Source organism: Neodiprion pinetum, chromosome 1, assembly GCF_021155775.2.
Source record: "Neodiprion pinetum isolate iyNeoPine1 chromosome 1, iyNeoPine1.2, whole genome shotgun sequence".
NCBI lineage: Eukaryota > Metazoa > Arthropoda > Insecta > Hymenoptera > Diprionidae > Neodiprion > Neodiprion pinetum.
Window position 1 is genome coordinate 34,620,843 of NC_060232.1, and position 16,050 is coordinate 34,636,892.

Consider the following 16,050-nt stretch of genomic DNA (forward strand, 5'->3'; position numbering starts at 1 on the left):
TTGATGAGTTTCAAATGAAATTATTTGCAATTTAGTTGCGCCATAGCGGGTTACTGAGGTTTTTAAATGTAATCAGCTGAGGCACGCGAGTCTCGGATGATGAACAGCTTTTGTTTTCAACTTGATTATACTCAGAAGAATAGTAAAATCTTTCCTAAGTTGGGACCTTGTTTCGAAAGCCTGTCCATATTAAACATATCCATTTTGCAAGCGTGAAAACTCTCAACTGACATTGCAGTCTTAGTTTGTACCTGATAGCAGTAGTTTCCTGTTTGTAAGAAAGTTTACCGTTGACCGTTTCTATTTTTTATTCGTCTTGTAGTCATGTAAATGACTAAATAGATTTAAATATACATGGTATTATACTGATATAAAATGTACGATGAAGAGATTTAACGGCAATTTTTTATAATTTTTTCTTTCTTTCATTCACATTCATCGACCTTGCTAACTAATTTCGTTAGGAAATGTAATTATCTGTGATGTAATTTCATATATTATTGACATGGCGTAGAAACGATCCGCGTCGAATCATGAATCGCACAAAATTCGTACACCTATAAAACGATTTTTCGAACTTTAATAGTTTCAAGATCTGACAAGCAATTTAATTGTGGGTACTTGAAAGGTACGTCAATTCCGAAAACGGGTCTAAGCAATTCGACGTAAAAACTTTGTAGTTAGTTTCTCTTGATTTACAGAACCAATAAACTATCTATAACTTACTTTTAATCGCGATGCTTTAACAATGCAAGAATGTTATTAAATTAAATAATTGTACGGTCTGTTATGTATGTACTGTAAATATTTAATATTTTGTACATGTGTATAAACGTGAGGAATGTATTGAGAAATAAAATGACTACAAAATGCAATTCGCAAACTAGTGTGTCTGAATCAACAATTTTGCTACTATCGGCCGTACAATTTTTCGTAATTATTATTTACGTTATCTGAAGTACCCCGAACTAAGAAATTGTTAAACAAAAGAGTGGTCACGTCTTCTAAAAAAAGCGTTAAAATATCAATCGATTACCCAAAATTGAGAGTATATCTCGATGAAAATGACATCTTGAGCTAATCATCTTTCCACTTATTCCGCCGAGTTAATCTAAGTATGTACTTGGCAAACTAATGGCGATATATTGAGCTGCACTTGAGGCCAAGGTCTACGGGTACTTTTCACAGCTCCTATACAAGGGTCTCACATGAGTCCTTACTCCCAACATACTTCTCAGATTCACCCATTACTCTTCTTGAATCTGTGCTTGTCCCACGTGGAACATCAACGTCTCACGATCCGTCTTGTGGATTCTTGCGTGTCCTTCATTGACACTGAATACCTGTAAAAAGGAGTATCGTAAACAGATATTTTGAAAAACCAGTGGAGGCTCACTTCAACAGCTAATAAATTCATTCTCTTTCTTCAGAAAAATGTCGAGATTTCAAGAACTGCTAGACTAAATATTTCCGTAAGCTATGGCGAAGTAATTTTTCGTGAGAAAATGATTGCGGCCAGATCTAAGTCGCTGCGATTGACAGTTCAAGAGATATAGACGAAAAATGAAAAACCTATGACGATGTTTTGACAGCGGTTTTTTGGGTATTTGAGGCATTCAATTAGCCTTGAACCCCGATTTTCAGGAGAAAATTTTTTCAGTCCCGAAAATCACAAAAAAAGCTGACCCCTTTAGATTATTACAAAAAATTACACATTCTGAAAAGTAACATACGAAATTAAATTGCATATCTATCCGATTGCTGGCCCTGGTAAAAGCTGGCAATACGTCTCTGCTTAATGTTATAATCTTAATCTGACAAGACAGATGGGAATGGGCATGGTCAACGATCGTAACGAAATTTCAGACAACAGCAGATGGAGATATTTTAGGTGAAATGTTGGTAAATTGTAATCCCTAATGTTTTGCATGTTACAATTGAATTAAAAAAAAAAAAAAACTTTACAATATTTACTCAAAGAGCGTGAAGACAAATACCTGCTCTATTATTTCTACAAATTTGCAGCAGAGAACCAGAATTACGCAGCTATAGGCGAAGACCTTCCTTAAACGGTATTAGAATATTCATATGTACGATGTTGTAACTTCACGGCTTCTCTCAATTTCCAATACAACAGGGTAGACTCAGGGGAAGTGGCTGCACAGGATTAAGTGTACTTTTCGAACAAACTTCCTCTCACTCTCGCACAGTAGTAAAGTAAAATTGTTCTCGAGCGAGCCATTCTAAGTAGTTATTTTTCTTTTTTCAAGCGTGATCGATAAATCTCTTCTGCACCAAGAGAGTGTTGTTACAACAATTCACCGATATTACCAGCACCAGCGCATACCATTAATGGACTCACTCATCCGCTGATCGAGATGTTTTTGTGCGGCAGGGTTCAAGCTCCGTCCGCACAAAAACATTCGATCGAAGGAGTACGTTGTATTGCGGCTAAAAAAAACACTAACTTCGAGAAGAATGAAGCGAGATTCCTTTTTCTTCCAAACAAAATTTTAGCAGCTTAATACATCGGATCATAGAGCTTGTTTGCCGTCTCGGACTCCAGTTTTCTTTCAGTACTAATAATTCGCGACTGATTTGCACCTACCGTGACTAAACGCCAAACAACGGGTTACACCGCTGCACGACAGAAATTGGGGTGACAAATTTTCCAGTCGATACTCCACAAGAAATCACTTCATCTTCGCTCGAGATGCATCCTTCAAGATTAAGCCTACGTCATGCCTTATCAAAGACCGTATCCCGGATGGTGAAAATATATCTATTCCCGCCCAAACGATGTGCTCTAATCCATCATATTCTTGCGTCCACACATTGCGTTGTTTGCTGGGGTTGTGCTGGATATAGATAATATGTATTCTTCTATCAGAAAGTTAGTCGTAAGTGAGCTTCAAATTTTTATCGAGCTTTAATAGGCAGGTCTTGGGCCTTGTAAGCCGAAACGCGTCTAGGATAAGAAATACGGCCTCACCTCGGAATGAAACATTTGTAAGTAGAAACGGCTGAACGAACATACGTAAGTGGAAATGGCTGCAAGAATGGCCCTAGGTATATAAAACACGGAGTAAGTAGAAACAGACAAGTTTGTAGTTCTCGCGTTGATGCAAATATTTTCGGGTAACGCGTGAAGATTGATGGTAACGATAAGAAGGAGGCAAATAATTATCAGGATGGCAATTTCGTTACGCCGAGAGCAACGTTTCTCTGTAAGTTGAGCAGGTGCAATTCGCGTATTCTCACGAAGAGAGGGAAATCCAACGATAACCCAGTGAAAGTTTGCGAACCCTTGTGTGACCTTGTTCTTACCGAGGTTTTTGCAACTTGGACAATAGCACGAGGTTCACGAGCGCGTGAAAACTCGATTGTCTGCCAAATGTGATGAATAACTTCTTCAGGGGCGAGAATAATCGTTCGCGTGTTTACGAATTGAAACAGTTTTCATTTACGAAGGGGTGTTGTTAACCTATTTCATAATTCAGTATGCGTGACAGACGTTAATTATTACTCATTTCAGCCTATTAAAATGACGAATGAAAAATTGATTGTCGCAACAAGAGTTTTCACGTTGTTTTATATTTGTGTTGCCATCCAGTCGATTTCATTTTCTCACGCAAATCGCGACCATATTGTAGATCCCGCGAATACTAGGAGTCGGAGATTACTATACATCGGGTTTTAAAAAATTTCCCTTTTCTTCGACACTGTTATAATGTTCTTCCTTCTCAGCCGCGGCAAATTTTCTATCCTCCTACAAGATAAATGCTCTGCTCTTTGACTCGCACAACGCTACAACCCCTGTTCCGATGGTTTCCTCTTATGGATCACCCAGGGGTTATCACGGAGTTATCGCCGGTAAGCTGAGAGGGCTTTCGCATGATAATTAAGAAGAGAGGCAGGTGCCTTGTCGGCTAAGTTTATGGCGGATGTCGACCACCCAGTGACTGTTGCAGAGCTTGAAGAATTCAAGAATTTTCATGCGTACATTTCATGAAAGTTCAGACGGCGAGGCTGCGTCTGCTGTTCTATTTTGCGGCCTGCTGAAAGGATTCGTCACGTTCATTATATCCGAATCGGTACTGCAATTTGCAAATTGTTAATATTCGCGTGTACGGTGTATAATTTGATGTTCGCAATACAAGCGAAGGAACGAGTAGCTCGGACGCGTATAATGATATTGGAAATCACATTGTTGGAGTGAAAATTTATACATCTAATACCAAACGTGTCTAATTACGATGGGAATGTTTCACGGAAAAACAGCACGGTCGGCACGTGTGAAAATACGTACGTACGCTCGTATTCCGTTCGCTAGTCAGCTCATTCAATTATGCACGTGCCTATAACCCGCTCGTGAAACAGTTGTATCAATACATTATTCAACAATACCTAACAGATGCCTACCTACGTGCCTTATGTAACTGACGTATCGCCGGTCCGTTAGAGACACTTCGCGATATCGAATATATATTTTGCTTTAGCATAGATACGAGGGACTCGACGCGCTCGACGCTGTCCTAAAAAATCTTCCGCCTCGTATCAAACCTCGTTGCCCGAAAAAGACAATATGTGTATTGTGTAATAAAATTCTTCAGGACCGCAGGACGTCGGCTCGGCGAGGGAGTAAAAATTTGGAATCTTTAAATTTAGAATTCTCGGGCATCCGTAGATATGCGGTGCGACTATAAATAATGTCCTTCGGATGGTTATACGTCACAAATTGCCGCGTCTTTGTGCCGGGAATAAGGCACGTGCACTTGTTATACATATATATTATATTACCCACACGATATCCAACCGTGTATCTATGTACATTATGTAATACGTATTCATCGGAATGCGGTGCACCCCGGTGAACTTTAAACTCGACTAAAAGCTCATGAATGCACAGTGACACACAATGAGCTTTTCGGTGGAAACGGCCAGCTCGCGTATATTTCAGCCCCACGTTCGCTGCAGCGGGCAGCGTATAGCAGCCTCTCCCTCCTCACGACAGCGGGTCGGATCTCTTTCAGCATTTCTCCACCGCTCTTTACGCCCCATCCCTCACTTCTCGTCCAGCCAACCGCAGCCCCGACCTGCAAGCGCAAAAACCGCACGCACGTGCCCCCAACCTCGGGAGAAAAACTGTTTTTCTATCCCTTTGGAACTGTTTTCCTTGCCCATTTATCACACGCCTACAAGAGTGTCGAGTTGGTGAAAGTGTGAGTTGGTGTAAAAAAAATCGCTGAGAATGGCTCGTCGTAAGAATATAGTCGATGCGTAATTTCAATTTTAACATTATTTTATTTTTTTCACCCTTGCTGGTTGATCCCACGAGCAGTAATTATAGTAGCTCGGAACTGTTCCGGACCCTGTAAACGGCCGCGATGAGGAAATCGGATTTTACGGTAACTAGGACTGTGTCCATGTGCTGAAAATGAAATTTTTTATACACGTATCTTCATTTGTTCCAGCCACTGGCCGCAGATGCATTTCTGCGTAACTCGATATTTTCGAATAACGTGATATTCGGGCTGATTGAAATCCCTCATCCACGTCAGTGCGTACATTTTTCGATTTATCGACTACGTATAATAAATTCATGTGCGAATACATATTTGTATATACATATATAGATTCACCTCTTGTTTATACTACGCATTATTTGATTCGTTTCTTTTTTTCTTTTCATCATGTAACATACATACCGACGTTTTTTCACTTTTCAACACCAATTTTCAGCGTGCAATTATATTTTTAATTTTTTAGCATGATACGAATTTGCAGGATTCTTCATTTGTTTGTTTTACGCTGTGAGCAATTACGCGGGTAAACAAAATATACGCAACATTGTTACCCGTTATGAGAAAGGAAAAAATTTTCGAAACTCGGTTTTACCGAACGGCATTGTTATCGTGAAAATATCCAGATAATTCCGGTCACGACAGTTCATGTATTTGATTCTTTACTTCAATCAAGCATACGGAAAACCTGGGAGAGTGTTCGCAGTCAAGTCAGGGGATAAAAGGCTCGTATTTTATTTCCGAGGTGTGCCGCAAGTATTTCGCACCGGATTATTCGATATGATAATTTTCGCATAGAAGATTAGTCAAGGAGAAAATTTGACTCCATTCTACATATATTCAAATCATGCTTAATAAATTTCTTAGCAAAAATAATATGTGCATCAGTTCAATAAACACCTTATTCGACTTATTCAAAATTATCCTTGATATTGAAACGATAGAAAAAAACAAAAAACACAAAAAAGATAAACTACGACATTCAATTCTCTGAACAGTGTGATTCTATTCTCTCTTCCGAGGCAATTGTCACGCATGTCGGCGAACCGTTTGATCTAGTGTAAGAACGAATAGACATTCGGATTTAAAAATATCCCATCGACTCCCGTCATTGATCTCGAGGGGTTGTAGCCGAGCTGCGGAAGTCGGGCTGCGGTACCACCAGGTATAACAGGCCCGATGCTGGGCGCGAGGATTTCTTTGTGTCTGCACGCGTCGCCGAATTGTGTGCGTGGTGGTGGGTGTGCGTGGCACCGGGTTGTTCTGGGCGGAAGAGAGCGAAGTGGGTGATGGAGCAGGAGGACGGGGAGGGGTGGGGTGAGGTGGGGTGGGGGGGGGGGGGGCGAGGGTGATTCGAGGGCGACGCGATAGGGATGCTGGGCACGGCACGTTCAGTCGCGCGACGGCTCTTGCCCTGGGCAGTCGATCGAGCAACGGAGTTCCGAAAAGCTTTGATACCGCGAACGCCGAAAGCACAGCAGCCCCTGGGAGGAAAATGTTCACGTGCTTAGAAGGCCTTGGAATCGCGGCTTCGTCGCGCAGTCAGAGTGTGATGACCGTTCAACCGCCACATCTATAACATGACATAAATCTTCCGGCGAAGAATTTCGCCATCGAATTTACTTGTGGCATTGAACACCGCTAGAAGTGTTTCGTTTCGTAATTGTCTAATCTTCTTTCCTTTTTTAATCTTCATTTTACACGACTGGTTTTTTTAAATTCGTACTGGTTCTCAACATCTTCCGGTGTATCCTATGATATATTTTTCACGGCTGCGGGAGCCTCTGTGAATTTTCGCATTCACATGGTCACGTGTCCGTCGTGGTATCCAAGATCCCGGTCCTGCTGGAGGTGCGTGGAGGACCCTGTTATTTGGAGGCTTTGAAGGAGTCGCTCCCCCGAGTTTGCAGAGGTAAAGTATACGGTAGATCGTCGAGTGCAATTAAGAGCCTGTCGTTATTTCGGAGCCCCGTCACCGGGGGTGAGGCCGAAAATTTTCCGTCTGCAGTCTGCTCGCGTTCGTTCTCCCCCGACCTCTGACACCCTCGAGAGTCGCGAAGTGAGTGGAAACTGTGCGATGAGCTCGAGGTTGAGCTTCGACCGCCGCGCGACGCGATACTTAATTTGAATGCAACTCTCGAGGAGACGAGACGTCGCGGGATGCTCGGAGCACGTTTTCATCCCTCAAAGCTCCGCGGGCTCGGATAGAGAGACGGAAGTCCGCGGCCACCCGGTAGGAAAATCCGGGACGCGCGTAACTTCGCGTTCTCGACAATCCGTCAGCCCTCCAGGAACAAATTCGGGCGCGGGGTGGTTCCGATTACAGGGTCGCAGACCGACGGGCATTCGTCTCTGTCACTGGCGCCGCGTGAGACTCGCGCTGAAACGGTACGGAAAACGCGATAACGGGATCGCGGCATCATCCACCGTCCATTTGGCAAAGCGTCTTGCAATTGCCTCGCCGCGTGCAATGAGAGGCAAATATCGGACCGCATCGGTTCCCCCCCATACGGGGCAGGAGAATAAAGCCCCGGGCGATTATCCTGGAAGAGCTCTGTAATTTCCTCGATTAACCCTCGCGCTTTTTCTCTTAATCAAGATTTAATTGCATCCTGCCCGGGTCGCCGCAGCCCGAACACCGCGAAACGTATAAGCCCGCCCCTGGAACCGTGTTTAACCTCTTTTTTTTACCCTCAATTTTATTTTTTTCGACACTCAGCTTCGGCCCCGCGACATCCAGGCCCGCTGCACCTGTTGCATACCCGCTTGCGTCGCCCCTGAAATTTTTGGTACGTAAAGTACTTGATTTTTCTACAGGGGTTGGCTCCTGCACACCGTCTGCGTGCTCAGCTGGAGGCGAATACCTGTCCTCCGGAATTCTCCCGCACGTGTGTACGGTAATACGGCTTAGAGAAACGCGAGCTGATTCCACGCTGCTTAATCAACGCAATTACAGTTAGGTAGCCACAATCCTCAAGCAGCCTCTCTGTGTTCTGCGATCATGTGTCGCGATCCGTGAAGGTTCCCAGAAGCTCCTTGTTCGATAACCATAATTACCAACAATAAGTCGCAGGTAAAGCCTCAGAAATTTCAGAAAGGGGCGCGAGTATATGCATGTATACCCTTTATGAACGGATTTTTTACGTAATTATTACGCGCACTCTGCACGGCGGCCATTTTTTCCCCGCCAAATTCATGCGGACCCCTGTCCGACTATTTCTTTTAATATTTAAACGGGTGTATCACGGGCGAATATTTGTTGAAATCCTTAATGATGACGAATCTCGGGAGCAGGTACAAGGTCGAAGTGTATCTTTGTTTGGCACCGTTACTTCGAAACTGGCAAAATCACTTCGGATGCCAACGCCGCACTGCCGTCCAGGCGATTGTTGGATCGAACGATCTTCTTGACTTTGCATTATTCAAGTCAGACACCCTCTCGTGTATTTTGTTTTGTTTTCTTATACCTTATTTTTTCTCTACGCATATTGTTGACGCGACTTCCAGTTTCGTAATGCGATTGTTTTCACAATTCCTCTGCGATTTTGCATTGTTGATTCATTATTCTCAAATATCACGAACGTTGTAATGTAGAAAATACAGTTGCACTGTAAGCGTTGGTTCAAAAGCAGTGGTAAAGCACAATGATTTCCCCTCGTTTGCGCTCTGGGAGTTTGTGACTAATTAACAATATGCGACAATTCTGCAGGATTAGAGTAATTGGCATTATACTCTACGTTAACCAGACGTCGCGCTGCAACAGGGATTAAGGGCGCATATGTATCCTCGTCTGCACGTCGGGTAACGTTTCCCATTGCAACGTATCTACGTGCACATAGCTGACTTCGTGTTTATTATATCTTACGGAAGCGATTGATTGCGCGGCACTGCAGCGTAGTTTAGCCGCCTTTGACAACTTCAAAGAAATTCGTTTCAACCATCATTTTCGAAGCTAACACAGACGGTGAAGTTGATGACCCAGCAAAGTAAGTCCGCAAGCCAAAGCAAGAGTTAACGTGATTCGCGTTTTCCACCCCTGACTTCGCCTTCGCCGCTCCAAGCAGCAGCATTTCGAAGTTCGAAAAGCGGTTGCATGCCGCACGTCATATACGGATGCATTCAACCCTCTGTAGTATTTCGCGCAGGGCAAGGGTCAGGCAAGGGGGATGAAAAGGGCGAAGTGGTAAAAAGTGCGAGAGGCTTTTGGCAAGGCATAAATCTCCGGAGCGGCTGCCCCCGACACTCGGTAAAATATTGTCGTTAAAATTCATCGTCTCGAAGACTGTGGTTGTACTAGAGACGTCAGTAGCAATACGAGGGGCGTTCTGGAATCTTCAGTGGTTCTCGGAATTTCGGCTGACAATAAGTTCTCGGAATTCGTACAAGGTCAACATTCGTTGCAAGCCTCAATCCGATGACCGACAAAGTCAGCCATAGTGTGGTTGTCGTCCACCGCCGAAGAGTCTAGAAAAAGGTTTGTGTCTTGGCTGGAGTGTCGATAAGATTTCGGTAAGGGAATCTGCGCCCAGAACGCCCCTTGTATTCTTACTGGCATTTAGGCGATTCGCTTTTGTAACACGGCGGCAAACATTGACGCGATTATTTAGCGCACTGTCTCGTCCCTGGTTTCCGGCCGTTTTCACCCTCGTCCATCTTCCGGGTCCAGCTGAGCCTTCCGCCCACTCAAGGCTCGAGGCACGTGTACGCGTTCCACTCGAAATCCGTCAAGTTTATCCGAGAATCGTTATCCTCAATGTCGTCGCCGGGGAGGTATTTTCACGTGGAAAACAGCGGCAGGCAATAACGATGCGACATCGTTGTTCGCTCGCGAGGGAACCTTCTACCGCTTCTTCTTCCTTCGCGACTCGCGACGGACAAAAGGAGAGTAAAAACGCCGCAACCCCGCGGACCTCGTTCTTATAACGGTTCTCCGGTCCCTACATGGCTTCTGTAAACAAGCCAAATATTGATGCGGTTCGATTACGCGACCCGACATTCTATCGACTGACCTTGAGAAATGAGGGAAAATACGGATCCCGTTAGGTCGTAATTACTTTTCGGGAAACCCTAATTTTTCACCACATCGAGAATAATCGGTGCTACAGGCGACGAGGTTCACAAACTTTCTGGAACTCGTATTGTAGTTCATTGTGTTTTACATCTACGCGTACGATAGTTTTTCTCATGTCGACATGTTTGTACGTCTATAAAAAGCTTTCTTTATACGAGGAGTAACTCGGCTCAAGGATACCTATATGCTGTCAGAATTGTATTCTGTTGTAAAGTTTACGAAGATTGCAATAATTGTAGAACTTCGAACCCTGCAACAACATCTAGATACTGAAAATGTTGACACTTGTAACAGGCACGGTTTCTCCAACCATGCTTATGTGGCTCGGAGCCGTTAAACTAGTTTTGTCATTAAAGATTAACCGTTCACCCAGGTCCAGTAATTAAACCGAATTACCCGGCACCATGGATTGAGGATAACAGTAGTCGAGTCGAGGTCCCCGATTAACGCACTCAACAGCCAAATCCAATCTAGCTAATACGTTAGTCTCTCGTCGATACAGGATCCTCTTTGGATATACATGAACAATCCCATGTCAAGCTGAATGCATCACCGAAACTTACGCAGAAAAGTCTATCACGTCCATGGATTATCCGATTCGAACACGTGTGGCTAATCTCTTGTCTTACAAAATTTAATTTAAGGGTCGAATAATTGTTTGGAGAAAGTTTTTATAAATTCGCTAGAATGATCGGAATCCAGGTTAAAGAAGAATTTCGGCAGCTGTAGCAGATGAAGTTGGAACAGCTTTTCCCCATGATTTTTATGCTAAGGAAAAAGCTCGCGTACGTTACTTTACACCGATCGTTGCTTTGGGTAAAACGGTTAATCCCCGCGCATAGTTGTAATTAATAAGTCGTTAATCACGTTATCTTTCTTTCAGAAAGTTCGCCTGTTGCGCTGCTGAGCCCGTTATTTAACGTCTCAGCAGCTCGGGCACGTTTCAACTTATTTAAGTTATTTTTCACCGCCGTTGGGATCCCCCCGGATAATTAGTTTGAAACTTTAATTACGCGATATTGGCGCTGATTGAGATAAAAACTCTTTCATATTGTACAATATAAACATATCTATGTGTGTTTATGCTGTACCATGTATGTATATTGTATTTTTATGTTATATACAGGCATACGGCGTCTCGCCGAGTTTCAGAAAGTCTATTAAATTTCGAGAGTTACGTGTCGCTTTGTTCAATCTTGTCACAGTTTATTATAACAAGGCGGTGAAGAGGAATGAACGAGGCTCGCGGTAGAATGACGGCCGAAATTTGAGCCTTTTGTCGAACCTCATCGAAAATTTTAGCACGCGTCAGTTAATCAACCAGCCGTTATAAACCGGCCTGTAGAGTGAACCACAAGTTCCGATGTTACTGTGTCTGATTAAATTGCTGATTTACTACTTCAAATCTCCAATCCGTCTAGCCCTTCGTTTGAATTCTACTGTTTCACACTTTGGGCGTTCAATGAATTTTGAAACGAACGATACATCGAACGTGGCTTGTGATGTTAACCGTATAAATGCGGGAATTTTTTTTTTATAATCGAAACGTTTTTACGGATTAAATGAATCAGGTAGGTACTTGATGAGTAACGTCTAGCGGCAAATGTTTGAAAGTATACATTTGAACAGTTGTTTAGATATCGCGACTTATTCTCGAGCTCGAAATACCTCGTTAGAGAAAAAGGTGAAGAATAAAAAGGATTTTGCTGAAATCTTTACGGCCGCGGAATGACAACCGGATGGCGCCGACTAACCGAATGATAAAATTCACCGATTAGATACGCCGGCGAGCTGCGGCCAGAGGATTTCTTAATTAATGCAACGACTTTCGTTTAAACCCTCGAGTCGTACGAACGCCTATTAGTTTAGTCGTAATGGATTTTCCCGGCAAATGGATGGAAGATTTAAAAAATTTTCATTCAATTTAATTCCGGAATGAGTTTCTTCTCCACGATGTTACGCCGCGCGTGCTGAAAGAGGGGCTGATTAGAGAAGCCTCTGAAATTCGCCCACAAGCTGGAACTACTTCAATGCGAACTCAAACGAGCCGTTAACGAGCCAACGGTGTCTCTGGGTAATCGGAATGCCCTGACTGTTTATGTTTCACTCGTCCGCATCTGCACGCTCGTAATTAATTGCGTTTTCCGGTAAGCACGGCGGAGCGTATCGGTATGAATCGCGATACTTGCCGTCTAATTTCCCGCCAGTCAAATGGTTCCAAGATTCTCGGGGATCCTTGAAGGCGAGCATTCCTGCACCGACAACCGCGTCGTTCGTTCGAAACTTTAACGTGCAGAGTATGAACAGGCTTGAAGATCCTGATTGTTTCGCAGAGCGGTAGTTGATGGCCGATTCCTTCGTCATGCCGCTTGATGATCGTCCTTCGCCACGATAAGATCCAAGGAAAAGTATAATAAGCGAGAAAGCTTGAAATCGAGACAAATAATTTCACACTGACACGCACCCATCGGTCACTCGCTTTGTTATCCCAGGACTGCAATGACGTTGAATTTTTTTGTTTTTGTCGTCCCTGAAAATGCTGAGGAGAAAAAGAGAAGAAAACAAAAAATTGACAACACAACGCAGGTACCTTGCAAATAATCGTTGTGCTTATCCAGCCAGCATGAACTTTCGATCCTGCAGCGAATAGGTACGAAACGCCGGGTTTACACGCAGAGCGAGAGTAGCTTGACTTCTGTTGCGAGTGAGTACCGTGCAGACGGGGAGCTTTCGAGCTTTGCCACGATAACAATTACATACGTGGTATACGCAAACTTGTCTCAGCACAGCAACTCCGCATCGCTGCAGTCCTCGGGAGTTCCGGGAGTTCAGGGAAAGTTCTGGAGACGGTTTTCGCTTGAAGCCTGCAGAGAAATTTCTGAACCACAGTTAGATACAATATATTCATGCGGATTGCCACTGACTCAATGCCTCCAAGGAGACTTACACAGGGCTGCACCGCCTAGCGCAGGGAATAATCGGCAAATCGGTCCTTCCGCCTGCGTGTGGAATTATTCTACGGCGGCGGTTAAACTCGCACTGAACATTCGCAACAGCTATGAAAACCGGCGTAGTTGTACTTCGACAAGCTCACGATCAGCGCTGGTTGGTTTCCGACCTTTTTTTCGTCCATCTTTGTTTTCTCCCTTTGCTCTTTCTCGTTTTTATTTCTGCGCCCGAAACTAGAGCTTACATTGTTACGAGTCGGTGTAGATAAATGCAAATAAGCACGCGAGATAGCCGCCGTCACCTTCGTCCCGATTTTCCGTCCCGTTTCTTATCCGCCTTGAGCGGCGCGTATAGTTTATTTTATTGCCTCGGGCAGCTATCGCCACATCTTATCCCAAGAATCTTTGCTCTGGGAAGGTTGAGAGTAGTTATTTTTATTTATTTATTTATTTATTTTTTTTTTTTGCGCAAGAGCTGCGACCGCCCACCGAATTCTACCTGGCGAATATTGTGAAGAATGTATTACCCTGGAAATGATCTCGCGTGTTCGCCACTTTCTCTATCGCGGCAACAATGGATTTTGGTGATTTTTTTCAAGCTTTTCTTTATATAACCGCGTTCACGAACCGTTATATCACAAGCGGATGTATATCATATATACCTGCACGTGCAAATTTATATATAAAGACGTACGACTTTGTATTCTATTATATCAAATATAGTTTGCATTGTTGTACCTGCCTTCACGTATAACTTTAGAGATTTCACCCCGGTTCCATTACTCGTATCTTCCCTGCAGAGGTTTTATGCGAGAGAGGGCTGTGGGTAAACCTGAAATAAATCAAGTCTCGAGAGTCCTCTGTTTTCGCAATATTACGAAATTTATCCCCTGTTTATTTACCATTTTGCCAAATTCCTTCCAAGACCTTTTGCCGATTTCTTATAACTGTTGCCATTCTGCCAACGTACGTCGCGAGATGCGCGTCTTACTTATGCTCGAAAGTTTTCCATGCTTGTAAGAGGAAGCTGCGACGCTGTTGAATAAAAAATTCCGTCCTTCTAAGAATTCCGCAGGCTGCCTCCTACTTTAGCAACCCGACCAAAGAAGCATTTACCGTTGCATATGAAAGGTTTGCTTCCAGTAATTCGTAGCTACAAACATTCTTCTCACAAATCGATCCTTGGTTAATAAATATGAAACGTCCTTTGTGCTCCGTACTTGACACTTGTGTAGGTATTCATTTTTTTCACTCTTCTCACAAACTGGAGGACTGAAGTCTTGGGCAAGCTTTTGATCATGATTCAGACGTAGGCGAAAGCTGTACCGACATTCGATGAAAATAAGATCAGAAGAAGCAGAATAACCGGGGACGCGTGACTTCCAGCTTTTATTCGGTTTATCCAAACACGCGGCGCAGTTCTCTAGCTCGATTTAGAACGAAAATAGTATTCAATGTGCCGATTTATCAGTGTACAGATTCACCACGCTTCTTTTTGTTGTAAACGAAGTCTCTTTCGTGCAGCCTCGTCGTATAAACGCGTCAGCAAATTTTTCGTACCCGAAGTACCTATATACGTAAGGATCATATATTTGGTACGTACCGCGCACATACACAACATTCGGGGGATCCCTAGCTTCGAGGAAAAAGCTTGGCACGTTTTATAACTTTTGCAGTATGAGCTTCCGTTATTGTTTCATACCATTCTATTTCTCGCCTTATATATGAGCATAATCGAGGTTCGGCAAGCTATCGAATGCCAAAATATTATTCCGTTAGAAAAATATCGTCCAAAAGTTACCGTGGTACCATTTCCTCCGACTCTTGCGGTCTTCAGAGTCAAAGGTCCTACTTTAGCTTCAGCCAGTTTCCGAAACAGTACTTTGACTGTAATCAATTTTCCCCTCGATACGATGTCACAAGCTTAAGCGTCCAATTACAAGAGGAAAGTCGGCCCAACATTGGAAGGGTTTTGAATTTTGGCAAGCATGTACGTACATCAAACTGCTCCATTAAGCAACGCCATATTTGATGTCACTCAGAGCCGAACGTTTGATCACGTTAATTTTGTTGAGTAGAACAGTGACCGTTCTCGCACACAATTACCAAACGACACGAGTAGTCGGGCTGTCTGACCAGTCTCGACTGTTTTCGTTACATCGAAACGTGTGAGTGACAAAGTATACAAAGAACTTGGTCTGAGCGAGACCTGAATTTCTTGCCCTAAGTATCTTGTGTTTATTATTCGCGACTTCTCGCCAAAAGAATCGCCAAAAGGAAGAACCTCTTCATGTTTGGATCATTTCGGAGCGGCATCGTTGAGGTCACAAGTTTCGGGGTTATCCGAGAGTTGGAATTGCTCACTCGACGGGACAACGGGGTAGACAGTGTATCCGGTGAGTTAGATCGGCTCGATAAACAAGTACATAGGTACGGAGAGTAGCGCAAGGTTGACGGCGAGGTTCGACCACCGGAGGCTTAGCTCAGCTTTGTCGTAGTTGGAGGAAGATAGGCAAGGTGATAGTGGTTATGACGGTGAGTTAGCTCAAAGCACCGCAGCCCGAGTCGACGGTCCAGCGGCCAGGAGGCGCCTAAGCACCCCCGATCGTGCTTTCGCCCCTGTGAAAGCTCCGCGGCGTCTACACTTCAACTCCGTGTTCGCGTCCTCCCCATTTCTATGCACATCTCTCACCCGCACCCGTGGAGCACATCGCAGTCGCACTTTATG

The 16,050-nt window shown here is 43.8% G+C and overlaps 1 protein-coding gene across 1 annotated transcript in view; it reads left to right on the plus strand.

The window, feature by feature from the left end:
* Nucleotides 1-6,713: 6,713 nt before the first annotated feature.
* The window catches only part of LOC124210852 (monocarboxylate transporter 11), a 74,764-nt gene continuing 65,427 nt past the window's right edge, over nt 6,714-16,050 (plus strand). The window contains exon 1 of the mRNA XM_046609297.2: nt 6,714-7,215. The gene's annotated coding sequence lies outside the window, so the exon portion shown is untranslated. The remainder of the gene's footprint in view (nt 7,216-16,050) is intronic.